Here is a 16,222-nt window from a genome sequence, read left to right on the forward strand (position 1 = left end):
AGTTTTATTTTACTTTCTCAGACGTCTGTGTGTGTTAATCATGATTGATTCTCTCAGTTTGTTGTCCTTAATCTTTCTGTCCCAGTCTGATCTTTGTAACATGATGTATCTGGAAAGATAGAAAGTTTTTTGTTTTTCTGTCCCTCATGAAGAGACTTTGAGTGTGATCTTATCTGCGTGTCTTTCATATTGTGTGTGCATGTGCAGTATATTAACTCTTAATGTTTGTACTATATACGTCTCTGTGTGTATGAATGTGTGTGCATGTTTGGTGTGTGTTTCAGACATGGAGATGAGCTTTGTGTTGCTGTGCGTGATGCTGGTAGCCAGTGTGACACCTGTGTCTGCTGCAGCACAGGTAAGTTTAATTGCAATTTTCATTTTGAACGTCTATTAATTATTGTTAGGAAAACACAATATTTTATTTCCTTTTTAAAGTGCCCATATTATGCTCATTTTCAAGTTGATAATTGTATTTTGAGGTTGTATCACAGTAGGTTTACATGGTTTAATTTTCAAAAAACACCATATTTTTGTTGTACTGCACATTGCTGCAGCTCCTCTTTTCACCCTGTGTGTTTAGCTCTCTGTTTTAGCTACAGAGTGAGACATCTCACTTCTATCCCATCTTTGTTGAGAGTTGCACATGCGCAGTAGCTAGGTAAGGACTATACTATACTACTATACTATACTATACTAGCGCTGCTAGTGGTTAGCGGTTAGCCACCTCGTTCTCAATGGCAAAACACTGCTACAACACACACAAGTTCACCCTAATCTACAAAAGAAATTGTATAGAACTACTTACATGTCCCTCATCTGTAGGTATTCCACGCAAAGTTGGAAGTGCGCCCTGATGTGGTATTAGCTGAAGTGGTTAGCACGCACCAAATGTTTCAGCCAATGACGTAGATGGCCCTGCCGATTTTGACCAGCTCACCCGGAGACTGAAGGCAGGATACATTCAGAAACCCGTATCTCACTCAAAACAGCATGGATGGGTTTTTTCCAAGTTTGTATGCGCGTGGAAGCACCAGAGACACAAAATAACACCCCAAATCCCAGAAAAAGTGATTTTTTCATAATATGGGCACTTTAACATATTCAGGTACACATAGACCTCAGGTACACATAGACATACAAACACATTTGAAACATAAACAGACAATACAAAAACGTGGATAAAAAGAATCCCTTTATAGCTTTATGGATCTGTAATTAATCATTAGAACTAAAACCTATTTTTAAATTACCTTGAGACAAATACGGTTTGCTTGCTAATTCCTATTACTTACTGTTCGCTCATGCAACAAAGGTGATGTTGTGGATAAAATCCTGATGCACCATTTATTTGGTACTATTGCTTATCTTTCAGACACACTTAAAAATAAATAATGTCAAAGTCCTTCCTTCAAGTCAAAAACTCAAGTATAATTGATTCTATTGCTCCATAAAACCATAGATAAGGTATCTAAAATTTCAAAATAAACCAAAACATTAGAGCACGTAGTTGAGACCTGACTAATTAAATAGTAATTGAATGTTGTATGTGGTCAGATATTACACTGCAAGCGCCTAGTGTCAAAAACTATGCTTCCCCAAGCAGCGACACCTGTTTCTGGTTTTAAAAAGGGCTCCTACACCACCTGGTGCTCGGATATATAAAGATAAATCTATAAATAAATTACAGATGCACTGTGGTTTTGTCCACACCATCTGTTGCTTGTTAACAATTAAGTTTATGCTTGTTAGCAGTTATGTTTATTTAGTTTGGTTTGATATACTGTAGATATGATCATATAACAGTTGACATACAGTATCTGTATATGTGTATTTTAGCCAGGTATCATAGAGAGCCTGCTATTGGCCACCAATGAGCGTCCCTGGCTCTGGGGGGTCTATGTCTTCATTGTTGGACTTCCTGTCATTCTCTTCATTAGCTTCATGTGGCCTGACACGGTATGAGTATGCCTGTTTATGCACCTGTGTGTGTGTGTGTGTGTGTGTGTGTGTGTGTGTGTGTGTGGATTTGTGTTGGTTATTGTCTTGTCTTTGTCATTAGAACTATAAGAAATGTGATGTGTGAGTGTGGTTTGGTCCTCTAAACAAACAGGGCCGCTACAGTACAAGAAATCAAAGCGTGTGTGTGTGTGTGTGTGTGTGTGTGTGTGTGTGTGTGTGTGTGTGTAGAGGTTTGGGCCCGCCGATCAAGAGTATTACTATAAGAAGTCTGATGATGATCAACCAGATGATCCTGAGCTCTCAGAGCGGACAGAGGCTGTGGATATCAAAGGTAATGTTTTAGGTTTTAGGTGCTCCATGATTAGTTGTAGAACCCCAGGTTGTGGTAGTAATGGTAGTAATGTCTTCTCTTCTCTGTGTAGGAAAGGCTGACAGAGCTGGGACAAGGAAAAGATGGTAACCAGAGGAAGCGTGACCTAGACCAGAAGGTGGGAGATTCAACAGATAATGTGTCATGTCGTAATAATGTTATAATGTTGATTCTAAAGGTGTAAAAGTACATGGAGGGTGTTAAAGCACCAGTATCGAGGACGAAAAGTATCTGACATCCACACATTAAATGAGATTAAATTTGTATGAGCAGGTGGATATTAATATATTAGCTGGTTTCAAATTACCATGTGCATAGTCTATATCCACGACGTTCAACTTCCGGGATTGCTCCGTTGCCGCCGGAAATTCCCCCGGAGGTCACTCTTTTCGGCCGGATGTCCCTTACCTTCCGCTTTCTTTGTGTTGTAATTTTAAACTCCGGTGGATTTAGGAGGGCTATGGTTAACTGCAGACAGCTAGCCAGACTATCTGTCCAATCTGACTTTTCTACGCATGTGTGCAGATGGTTGAGGTTAGGCACTGACTTTGTTATAGTTAGGGTCAGGATAGCCCATTGATCAGGGTACAAGAACTGAACAAATTGGGTTTCTGGTACAGTTTGGGTAGTAACAGGGGTATTATTTAGTTGGTTGCCATCTGCAACCTCACCACTAGATGCCACTAAATCTTACACACTGGTCCTATAAACATATCATATCATCATATTTACAAAGTCCACTCTTGTCCGTGAACTGTGGGTAACGAAAACTAATCATGTACGTTTGTGTTTGTCTGTGCATTTGCATAGGTTCATTGATCAGTGCAACGACCTCAGGTGAGGAAAGCACCACCAACACACAAGAGGATGCTGGGCAATCAGTTCATTGGCCAGTCGTATTGATGAATGGATACAACTACACAGTGTGAACACAATAATGTCTGAGGACTGACCCATAGTAAAAAAAATACAAAATATGTTCTACCTCTGCCTCTAAGACTATTTGGCGCTGGAATGAAGGATTTGGACTCCTCTGCTTGTCTTATTGTAGAACATCAGAGGTTGAATAACACACAGCGTTGTTTGGTCATCTCAGGTCTGTCATGTGGTTGTGTATGAAACTAGTGTCAACACCTAGTAGGCAGAAATATTAACCTCAGTCATTTATGGCTAATAAAAACCTCACTTTGAAACAAATTGGTTTTGTTATTTGGTAACACTTTACAATATGGTACACAAAAATATGAGTAGTTTCTAAGGAACGAGTTAGGAATGAATCAGGAATGACCTAACAATTAATGCATCGTTAATGTGTAATTCCTTAATATCTGTGATTCAAGTGCTATATAGTAGTGATGTCCAAAAGAAGCTTCATGAACTATTTAGTTGTATTTGTTGACCCAACTCAATGGCACTCTTGGTTAATGATTAGTTCATAAATACTTTTGTATGGTTCATACTGAACACTTTCTTCATAATGCCGACTTTACATCGAATGACTTTACAAGCGTTTCCACTGTCGCAGACACATTTCCGATATCGGAATGAAATCGTGGGAGTCTTGCTAGAGTTGGGGCGCACTCCCAATTATTTGGTGTAAGGTGGTCATAAAACTCAGTTCAAGCTGTCTTAAGCCAGACTTTTTAGTTTTAAGTCTTGGTAGTAAAATCTTATAGTGACTATATGACTAAAACCTTTAGAGGTGACATGGTTGCCCTTAGGTGTGAGAAGTCTTTTGAGAGTGATCTAGTGTGTGATAGGCATTAGTCATTTTTGAACTCTGAACCAGCCCCTGTGCGGCACTGAACTACTACTACTAACTAACCACCCCATTAATTAGTTAAACATTAGTAACTGTTACCGATTCCTCTGAATCATCCAGGGGGGAGACGGTAATCAACTCTAAGGCGTCTTCTGCATAAGAGTTGATGTCCTCATGGTGCAGGTGAACCATTGTAACAAAACAATGTCTTTGGGCTTGCTCAGGCATGAATCTGTCTGAGCATCTGGATCAAGCAACCGTTTTAGCAGATGTAAAAATGCCAGCTGGTCTTCATACTCAGTATAGTCATCTACTTCTGCGAAGCACTCTACTGATTTATCCAAATTCCCACCAGCGTCAAAAATCCACCCTGGATTTCAGGGCTGGACACCAATTGCCTTTGTGTACTCCCTTGTGTATTTAGTCTCCATCTTTAGTATTTAGTTTAATTATAACTTTTGAAAAACATTCGGGCCTGGTGCCCCAGAAGCCACCTCCTGCGCTCCTGTGTACAACACAAATGTAAATTCAATACAGTTCTATCCAAATCATTTCCACATATGAGTGACATATTGCTGATTTCCAAACACAATAGAAGGAGATTTAACAAGGGTTAAACATATGACATCAGTCGACATCACAATAAGAATTCTCTCACACCAATTAGGCAATCTCTTTGTCAATCAAATTAAACTTCTGACATCAACATTATCAAAGGAATCGCAGTTCAGGACATGCACAGCCTCTAAACTTCAGTACAAAACTGCAGTGTAGGATTCTTCATTTTCTGCTTGTAGTCCGCATCAAACTTTTCATCCTGTGAAATGGTTCCTCCAGTCACCAACTTTCCCTGCAGAACCACAGAAAATCAGACGGGTGTTTCAGCTAAAGGTGGAGTCATGTCACATGTATTGTGTATCACTATTCACTGTACCTTTCCTTATGAAGGAAGACTTTTTGAAATCCATCAATGGAACCGTTGAAAGGTTGACCATGTTGTTCTTTTTCCTAACATCAAACTGCACACTGCCTGTAATTCCTTCCTTCGCTTCAGCTGAAGGAGACAAACCAAGAAAGCAGCAGAGTTTGTCTATTTCCCACTCAGTATCCTGGAAGCACGATGGTCACATATTATCACCACAATATCATCAGCTAGCACAGAGCTTTGGGAAAAGTAATCTGAACAGGGAGATTCAAAATCATACAAACACATGCACGGACAACCCACACATTTTGTGTTGTGTGTAATACTCACTGTTGAGTAAAGATCAAAATACAATAATGGCAGATATAATAACAATGAAGAAGAAATTAGAACCTTTGGGTGAGACTGTCCTTACCTAAAAAAACGCTCCCAGAGGTCATTTGTTCAAGCAGCGATTGCGACCTACATTCACGTTTCTAGGGGCGACGCCTCTTGTGGCGGTAGTAATTAGGACGGGAGCAAAGCAGGAAGTAAGGTGACGAAATATAAAACAACAAACAAACACAGGACTTTTTCCCGAGGAGCAGGGTTTGAGTCGCGTTTAAGACTAAAGTAAATGGCAATTTTTTTTAGTAACATCCGATTTAAACCGAAACCACGATCTTTCCTTAACTTAACTAAGTCGCCTAGTTTTTTTGCCAAAACATAACCAAACTGCGATCATTTCACAACGTTAAAGACTAGGGGCGCTATTTTATGAAATGCTCCTGTGGGTCGTATTATAGGGTAGGAACACTATTGTTTTCCACAGCTTTTGCAATAGATCAGAATGGATCCAATCCATCCAATGGATGGAGTTGTAAGCAGATTCTGAAGCAGAGAGACAGCTTTGACCTGAGCCACATTATCGACTGCCATAATGCATTTTTGCCCCCACCTGTTTCAACCTCTTCATTTATGTTATTGGCCTTTGGTGTCCCATGGTGTGGTAGCAACTTCAAGTTAAGGTCACACGTGGTTAACATTGTGAATTCAAGCAAAATACTTGATGAGGTTTAGGAAAAGTTCATGGTTTGGGTTAAAATAAGTTTATGTAATTTAAGTAGTCAATGTAAATAACTCAATAGGTCAATTAATTGACTTTTGGTTTCAGACCAGACTCGAACCCTGATCTCCTGAGTAAAAAGTTCTGTGTGTGCGTGAACCGCCATCCACCCCAACCACTCACCCCCACACACATACATACCTACTCACACGTTATGCATGCATGTGCAAGTGAAGTATATATGTATTCGCAAGTGAAGTATGCATATATTTGCAAGTGAAGTGTGCATGGGCAAGTGAAGTATACTTTATATGTATGCTATATGTATGCGCAAGTTAAGTATGCATGTATGTGCAAGTGTTCAGTACCAGTATGTGAAAGTGAAGTACCTTGAAATATCTGTGCAAGTGAAATATATATACTACCGGTCAAAAGTTTGGGGTCACTTAGAAATATCATTCCACTCAGACAAAATACCAACTGAGATCAGTTGCATTGTTTTTTTAATCAGGGCAGCAGTTTTCAGATTACATTATGTGCTTACATCATTGCAAAAGTGTTACAAGCCTTTTAAAATGCTATCAGATTAGTAAACAGAATGAGCCTTTGGAACATTGGATGAATGGTTGCTGATAATGGGCAATGTAGATATTGCATTAAAGATCAGCCACGTCTTTCTAAAACAGATGAGAACCCTTTTGCAATGATGTAAACACATAATGTAATCTGAAAACTGCTGCCCTGATTGCAACAATGCAACTGATCTCAGCTGGTATTCTGTCTGTAATGGAGTGGAATGGAAATTTCTAAGTGACCCCAAACTTTTGACCGGTAGTGTATCTGTATGTTCAAGAGAAGTATAGATGTATGTGAAAGTGGAGTCTGTATACAGGGGCGGCTGTGGCGCAGGTGTTAGAGCGATTGTCTGTCAATTGGAAGGTTGGTGGTTTGATCCCTGTCCTTGGGCAAGATGCTGAACCCCAAATTGTGTTATATATCAACCCAGTCTCACAGCAGTTTGTGAAATGGTCTTGTTATTTAATCTATTGATTTGTGTACACAGGGACGTTTTTCTTGTTTTTTTCGTAGTGGCCAGCACGAAAATGTAAACTAATGTATTTCAATGGGAAACATATGTCGTGATCACAGCACGACTATGGTAGCGAGTAATATGAAATGCCAAAAATCCACATAAGGAGGTTGGTTGGGGTGGTGTATGGGTCAAACAATACACTTTCACCCCGGAGACTGGGGATCATGGCCCCGTTGTTGTTTTCCTAATAACAACCGTCCCGTTATTGTCGCGCGTCCCCCGTGGCCGTCTCCCGGCGTGCGAGGCGTCCTTTCCCCTTTGTTTTTTCCTTAAACCCAACCTCCGCCGTCCCGTTGTTGTTGTTGTGTGTCCCCCAGAGACCGCGGATCGTGTCCCGGGGTGTGACGTTTGCTTTCCCCGTTAATCTTTTCCTAAACCCAACCTCTGTATAGATGGTTCCCATTTCGCGCTGGCCACCACGAAAAAAAACGAGATAAACGTGTTGTTGTACACGAATCAATAGATTAAAAATAACGTGACAATTTCCCGAACTGCTGTGAGACCATGTTGTATATATACACCGATGCCATATGTGTATTTGCAAGTAAAGTATTTTTGGCCTAGATGGTTTCTCATAACAAATCGTACCATATCGTCGTATGGTTTGGACGACTCTTTGCTTTGGGTAGATATAACTGGATCCTGTTGTATAATCCTTAGAAAAACCTAAGCATAAAAACAGCAATTCACTAATTTAGGTTAGGTTTTGTTGTACAGATTACACAGACAAGATACATTATAATGCAGGGTGACCAAATGTCCTCTTTTGCCCGGACATGTCCACTTTTTATGTACTGTCCGGGGGGATTTTATAAATTCATGAAAATGTCCGGTTTTCACTGTTTTTCATGGGACCATTAAGCGTGTACTTAAATTGACTGGCGCTTTGCACACAATACTATGGTACTTTGTGGTGTGACGTAATTCCCCAGAGGCTGCCTTGTTGGCGACTCTGCGACGCGCACATACACAGGGACCAGAGCAGACAGCGGAGCAGCATTGCACACAGAATGCCGAAGCGTTTCCTGCTAAATATTTCCCACCGTGGTCAGCAAACACAGGGGAGACACTTTGTTTCTGTCACTATGACTCTAGAGTTGTACTCGCTCGCCGTCACTCTCTCACTCTCTCACTCTCTCACTTCTCCCTCGCTCTACCACACACTCCCCACACACACTCACACACACACACATGCCGGCTCGACGCACACACCAGTGCACAAGTATAAACATCAGGCCACTTATGTAGGCTACGGAGAAAGCGCTGCGTGGAGCCTGCACAGAACTATAAAACAAGACTTAGTGCAGCTTCACAGTTGAACTGTAAAAAAAACGTCCCACGTACCTTTCCGTTCGAGACCGGACAAGTTGGAGGCGGAGTGCACCGTGTGCAAAGCTGGCACATTTGTTTCAGTGTCTTTATTATTCATCTTATTACATTGAAAAGGTATTAAGAGATATTTTGTTGAAGCTGGATTTTCTAACACAGAAGAGGTCATATTTAGAACATTATTTCATGTTATTTATGTATTTATTTATTTTAAAAGAGAGCTATTATTTTGTTACAGGTTGTTACAGATTTTATTTTATTTCATTACAGAAGTTATTTTTGCACCATTGAGGTATAATAAAGCATGTTCATTAACCTCTGAGAAGCCTGTCTGAATTTGTGTCTCGAGGCCGGGCCGAGTGTCCTCTTCTTTGGAAATCAAAATATGGTCACCCTATTATAATGTTTTAATTAGTGAGCTTCAGAGGTGCTGGTAGGCGGCAATGATGGACCGTTGGACAGAACCAAGCTAGCTGCTTCCACTCTTTGTGCTAAACTAACTGGCTGCTGGCTAGCCTTTCTCATCTAATTCACAGTCACATGCAGCCTTTTATTTTAGCACACTTAATTTACTTAAGACATGATTAGTCACGTGATTGTGTCGTGACATTGATCTGTAAGCACTCAAACAGGCACAAAATATGCACAACACTGATGGATTCATGGTTAAAGTATTTATATTGCGCAACAATACGTGGAAGACAGACCCTGTCACAAAACCCAAAAGTCAAGGAGAAGACAAAAGAATGTGACAGAAAATGAAATAGTTTCCTCAGAAAAAGACCATGATTGTCTTAAGAAAGTAGGATTTGATATAATATGTGTACATCATCTGACAACTCAATATAGAATATAAATCATGTAAGAAGAGCACATGCGATCTGATGGACCTATTTTCAAATCTTTACCATGCACAATTTCATACAACAGTAGTATTCTGTTGTATGCTGTACAAATAAGCCGAGTGAAAAGAGTAATCAAACTTAAATAAATGATAAAACAACGTTTCATGCAATTTTACTTTCAGAATTTACACTACTCCATTTTTGAAAAGTAACACAAACAAAAACAACTCGCAAAAAACAAGTAAATTACCTCAATCAGATCTTTGTAGAACATGTAATGGAGTTTTGGATAACTCTGTTTCTTCTCCCACCAGCTGTTCACATGGTCGTACCAGGATTCAAACGCCACTGAAGCAACAAAACGATGAATGACTGCATTTGAGGAGCACCTTTATTACAGTATTTCATTTTGTGCCCTGCCACACATATTTCATTACTTTGTGGTCATGTCTGAAGTTCTACCATGGACTCTGTAATATTTTTTGTGGAAATAATGTTTTGGTTACCTTGTTTCAAGCTATTCTAGCGTGGTATAGAAAGCCTGCAGGAAGACTCAGCTTGATTTGTGCCAGTTCTCATTAATATTCAACGAGCTAAGCTGCTTGACTCTGATTGGCTAACAGCTAGCCAATGAGAGCCTGGCTATCAGCATCCTTTACCCAGCGCAACTGGGTGAGCTCATGAGAGCTCATGAATAGTAATGAGCTGATTTCTCCGCTTCTTTCTTTTCAGTGGCTAGAGCTGCCAGAGGAGGTAGCAGTTCATTGTCACATTCACGACATAACACAAACACATATGGACCTAACATATTTAAAAAAAAAAAAAAATACAAGTAAAAACGATTTGGTCTGGCAGGGCACCTTTAATACATACTCTTTCCCTCCATGAATCTCTGGAGGTAGCTGCTCCAGTCTCCAGGCTCTGGATGGATTTTGGTCATGTGGTTGTAATGGAAATAAGACACCACGCTTCCTTTGCATTGCGGACCACGTAGATTATCTACACAACAAGAAAACACTTTAACATAAACCTGGTAAAGATCTGTAGTCAGTCCTATAATTCCTGTACGTAAAATCCTGATCATTAAGCGTGGTTTGTTAATCAAACTTGTTAACTTGTGAAGTGTCAACCCAGTCTCACGGCAGTTTGTGAAATGGTCACGTTATTTAATCTATTGATTCGTGTACACGGACACGTTTATTACGTTTTTTTTTGTGGTGGTCAGCACGTTATTTAAACTAATGTATTTCAACGGGAAGCATCTTTCGTGATCACAGCATGACTACGGTAGCGAGTAGTATGAAATGCCGAAAATACGCTTAGGGAGGTTGGTTGGGGTGGTGGATGGGTCAAACAACACAGGACTTTCACCCCAGAGACCGGGGATTGTGTCCCGCATGTGGCGTTTAATTTCCCTGTTGTTCTTTTCCTAAACCCAACCGTTCTGTTGTTGTTGCGCTTCCCCCAGAGATCGCGGATTGTGGCCCGCGTGTGACGTGTCCTTTCCCCATTCTTATTTTCCTAAACCCAACCTCCGTAAAGATGCTTCCCATTACGTGCTGACCACCACGAAATAAACGACATAAACGTGTCCGTGTATACGAATCAATACATTAAAAATAATGTGACCATTTCACGAACTGCCATGAGATCGTGTTGGAAGTGTAGGATGTGTGAAAAACTGTTGTGTGGGAGGTTTGAATCTCCCTGGAAATTGTCCTACTATTGCAGTTGTCCTACTATTGCTCCCAAAAGGACTTTGGCAGAAACTAGACTGGAAGATGAGTCCTAATGAGTCGAGGAAAGGTGGAGAGGTTATCCGCCATTTCTGTTCCTTTGAGCATGACTTGAGGAGGATCCAATCCTGTACATTATTAAAACAGTTTACATGTCCTACAGTACGGTAAAAGCTTGTGATGTCCAAATGAAGCTTCATGAACCATTTCCTTTATTTTTTGAGCCCACTAGATGGCGCTCTCTGTTCAACAAAGGGTTGAAAGCACACTGAATTGCCATTCCTTAAAGGCTTTTTCTTTAAACAGAGTGCCATCTTGTTTGGTCAAAAAAATATGGGATATAGGGATATGTAGACCAGAAAGGGGGAAATCCCACGCATCACACACTCCCTGGCACACAACCTGTACAAAACACCACAATGACATGTAATTCAACGTTCAATGTTTAGTTTAGTTTACCGATTTAAGCAAACGACTGAGAAATACCACCACGGCATAGAAGTGTTTGCATGTTTATGATATATGAAACATGGTATGCTAAATGCTGTATGTAATTGTTAATTCAACCTAGCTGCAGAGAAGGGATGGCGATCTCCAAGTTTGGCACCCTTTTATACAAAGGGATGGATGTCTGATCATGACACAGCAGAGCAAGGATGTAGGAGACCCAGGTGCTTCCTAAAAGATCAGAAAAAGATAATGCAATAATATAAACTGAGTAAAAATAAGATAAGTCTATATAGATAAAATAACATCATCCAAATCCCTAACTTCCATACACACACATCTCATCCAGAGCTACAGTTTAAAGCACAGCACGTCCTGTTCCTGTGTGCGTACTGACCTGCTTTAGGGTAGGAATCAATAAGTATATCATCTGGCCTGGAAGTTTTGAACCTTCCCCCAGTTGTCTGTGTTATAGTGAGTCATGCAGACTCCATGGAAATCAAACAGTTCTGGTCGAGGAATGACATCCATCTTTCAAAAGAGAAGAACAAGAAGAAAAAAAGACAGAAAATATACAAAACATGATCATTGTGTAATCAAACTGAAGTCAGATTGTCTTAGAAAATGACTTTTACAAGTCATCGTAAAATAAAGGAGAGAAATGGCAGTCACAGTGTGGTAATCCTAATTTTACTTCAGTAAAGGATCTAAATACTTCTTCCACCATTGACTATGAGTCTTACAAATGTTAACTCCATGTTGCATGTTGAGCAATTAACACGTCTGTAGGAATACACTACCGGTCAAAAGTTTGGGGTCATTTAAAATGCTCCATTCCACTCCAATGTTTTCTCAGTTAGACTTTTAAAATGCTATCAGATTAGTAAACAGAATGTGGCTTTGGAACATTGGATGAATGGTTGCTGATAATGGGCAATGGAGATATTGCATTAAAGATCAGCCACTTCTTTCTACAACAGTCGAGAACCCTTTTGGAATTATGTAAGCACATCATGTAATCTGAAAACTGCTGCGCTGATTACAATAACAATGCAACTGATCTCAGCTGGTATTCTGTCTGGAATGGAGTGGAATGGAAATTTCTAAGTGACCCCAAACTTTTGACCGGACTTTTTTGACGCTTTCTTTTCAGTACAACCAGTAGATAGATAGATAGATAGATAGACAGATAGATAGATAGATAGATAGATAGATAGATAGATAGATAGATACTTTATTCATCACGAAGGAAATTTTAGGCATCCAGTAGCTTACACAACCATAACACAACCAACACATATACACACATATATCACACATACATAAGAATAAAAATAAAAATCAATCACAGAAATGCAATGACCATGATAAGGTGCTATGGTAGACTGTGTGCAATGGTGATAGTTCAAAAGTGAACAGTGCAGGGATTGAACAGAACGTTGTGTGGAACCATCCATGTTATTTTTGGGAAATTTGGTTGGAAGAAACCCATATTTCTGAAATAACAACAACTTAAAGGACAACAGGAGGGTTAACAGTAGTGTCTGTAAACTAAATGGAAAAGATACTGGTTATTTTCTGCCAGGACATTATCCGTTGGTTGTTTTTACATTTTTCTTTCTTACAGTGAAGTATTGCGCCCCACTGGAGAGTATAAGCATATTTTGAAAAACAGAAATACAATTAACTGGAGACATACCTTGTCCGTATTACTGATGATGTCCTCCGACTGCTCTTTCCTGGTTGTGTTTACCTTTTCTTCCAGTGTGTTTCTACCAGTGTGTTAATAGCAAATATTTAACCTTACCCAGCAAACCTGTCTTGGACCTGGCTCATGGCCAACAAGTCCATAAGACCAGACCCGGCGGCAGACATTCATTTGTGGGCGGGTATTTGATTTCTGTGAGCGGGCCCAATGTAAACAGCAATTAGCCTACAAGTGCAAACCTAAAAGTAAGTAAAAGTATATTAAGTAATTATCAGCAAAATCTACTTGAAGTAAAAGTTATGTATTATACTCATGATGCAGTAAAGTTTTCCCTGTCAGTGTTTTACTATATATATAAAATTAGCACCAAAAGTAAGGACATTTGTGTTTGGTAGATTATTTCTCTGTGGTAACAATGCTTTTTGGCAATAAATCGTATACCGTTGGAAAGCCTGTTTAGTTCCCTTTCCTTAGTTTATCAACTCTTGAAAGACAAGGCAGAGGATGATGTCCTTTTAGCCAAATGGTTGCAGAGGTCCCAGAAAGACTACATCAGTCCACGTATCCAGAATGAAATTCTGTCTAAAATGAGCAACAATATTGTTAGTGGAATAGCTGATACAATCAGATCTACCAGTTCTTCAGTATGCAGTTATTATGGATGGAATACAAGACATTTCCGGGCAAGAACAAGAAAGTATTTGCCTGCGTTATGTTGACAATGACCTGAAGACCCATGAAGAGTTCATTGGTTTGTATTCTGTTTCTGATACAACAGGCTTGCTGGAGTAGTTAAAGATGTGCTGCTGAGATTAAACTTACCAAGGCATGGTTTACGAGGTCAAACTTATTTGGGGCAGCTAATATGGCTGGGAAGCATGCTGGTGCACAGGCACTGATAAAACGAGAGCAGCCACTAGCACTTTACGTTCATTGTGGGGCCCACTGTACTAATTTAATCACACAGAAAGCTTGCTTAGACTCAGTTCTGATCAGAGACTCATTGGATTGGGTCAACCAGCTTGGAGTCCTTTTGTCTCATTCAGGGAAGTTTAAGGCGATCCATACAGCAAAAGCACATGCAGAGAATCCATCATGCACTGCAATAAAACCCCTGTGTCCCACGAGATGGACAATACGGGGCAAAGCCATCACAGCTGTTTTGTCACAGTATGGGTCAGTGCTGGCTAGCTTGCAGGAGATGGCTTGTGGTGCCTCAAATACTGCATCTACTGCTAATGGCCTGCAAAACAGTTTTGGGTCTCATCCTTGCCTCACCAGTGATTTGTGAGCTTGAATGCCTGAACATCTCTTTTCAGAAGAGAACTGAAACCATTGCTGGCATGAGGGCTGCTGTCAAAGTTGTTAGGACCTCACTCGAGGCCAAAAGAGATGAGGCAAGTTTCAAAACTCTGTTTGAAGAGGCGACGGCTGTGGTTCAGTCTTTAGGTGTTAAGGCCATTACCATTCCACAGACCAGACCACCCCCAAAACGCTTCATTGAAGGAGCTGAGGCACATCAGCCTAAAAGTGCCAAGGACCACTACAGAGGGGAATTCTTTAAAGTCCTGGATATTGTAGATGCACAGCTCAGTGAGCTATTTAACCAGGATGACTTGCTGACTTTGCAAAAGTTGGAAGAGACACTTCTGAGTGGAGAGATTGATGCTGCAGTCATTGAGAAATACCCAGAGTTGAACAGAGAGTCACTTTCAGTGCAGCTTTCTATGTTTCGCCTTAACTACTCATTTAGCAACAGTGCAGAGGCTGCAGGGATCATTCGTGGATTGCCTGTAGAGGTACGTAGACCATTTGGGCAAGTGGAAAACCTGGTCAGGTTGCTTTTGGTAGTCCCTGTTTCATCCTCTGGGGCAGAGAGAAGTTTTAGTGTCCTCCGCAGGCTCAAAACTTGGCTCCGTTCCACAATGACTCAAAACAGACTTTGTCATGTCCATCAGGATGAACTTGACTTACTGGACAAGAAGTCAATTCGTAAGCAATTTGTGGCTGCAAATGACAGGAGGAAAAAACATTTTGGCTCTTTTGCCTAGGCCAGTGCAGTGTTTCCCACAGATTAGGAAGCAACTTGTGGCGGTGGGTGGGTGTCACCCCGTGTAACCCTGTGTAACCCCGTGTAACCCCGTGTAACCCCGTGTCAATAGCCCGAAAATATTGTGAACAAATTAACATAACTCATTACACTGGTGGGAGAAAAAAAATGACATAACATTATTTATAATATGTTTATTTGATTCACAGCTGCTACATATGGTGTTTTGACCTCGACAACCCAACTGCATTTTACCGCAAACTTGGGACTATTTAACTTTCTAAAGCGGGCGCAATCGCTTGTTTGCTAAGGGTCGGGTCGGTGATTGTGAATGTGTGATTGTTTAAAGGTGTTCAAGAGATAGATACTACCCTTTCGTGAACTTGTGAATTTCGCCAGCCGTCTTCTCTCCTTTATGGAGACAGACGCTGTGTGCACGGTGGGATCGATGGTGTTTTAGCAAATTAGTGGGATATCACAAATTAGCATATGCAGCAAATCCATATGCTAATGTTTTCTTTGATCATTCATTATTCTATGTATTGCCATTTTGAATAGTTATTTGATTGTTTCCCCCCCTAAAAATTACTTGGGATTATGAAATTGCAGGAAGTCCTAATGCCAAAAAAATTGAAAACTTTTGTCAGAGGTTGTCAGAGGTAATTGTGGGGAGGAAACGGGAAGCAAATCCCTGCCTTCAGTGTCAAAGTCCTTTGGGCCATCCTACCAACCTCACTCTTAAGACTTCTATAACGTATATCACATGCTTTAAAACACCCCTGGCTACTGTTTTCGAGGTAAGACCACACATACCAGTAGTGTCTCGAATCGTCACATCCTGGCTACGGTACTATGACTACTTCTGTCTGTATTGCAGTTACGTGTGTACTACGGACACAGGTTGATGTGTAATAGAAATATTAGGTCATATCTTGCTTTGCTAAAGAGTA

The 16,222-nt window shown here is 40.5% G+C and overlaps 1 long non-coding RNA gene and 1 pseudogene across 1 annotated transcript; one reads left to right on the forward strand and one right to left on the reverse strand.

Annotated features, from left to right (window-relative positions):
- Nucleotides 1-282: 282 nt before the first annotated feature.
- Nucleotides 283-3,423, forward strand: LOC144525022 (uncharacterized). The gene is made up of 4 exons (XR_013502652.1): nt 283-358; nt 2,191-2,293; nt 2,385-2,450; nt 3,143-3,423. It is a non-coding gene; the product is annotated as an uncharacterized LOC144525022 (long non-coding RNA).
- A 1,416-nt stretch (nt 3,424-4,839) lies between these two features.
- LOC144525023 (cytosolic sulfotransferase 3-like) lies at nt 4,840-13,248 on the reverse strand (annotated as a pseudogene).
- Nucleotides 13,249-16,222: the final 2,974 nt, after the last annotated feature.

Source organism: Sander vitreus, chromosome 10 (genome assembly GCF_031162955.1).
Source record: "Sander vitreus isolate 19-12246 chromosome 10, sanVit1, whole genome shotgun sequence".
NCBI lineage: Eukaryota > Metazoa > Chordata > Actinopteri > Perciformes > Percidae > Sander > Sander vitreus.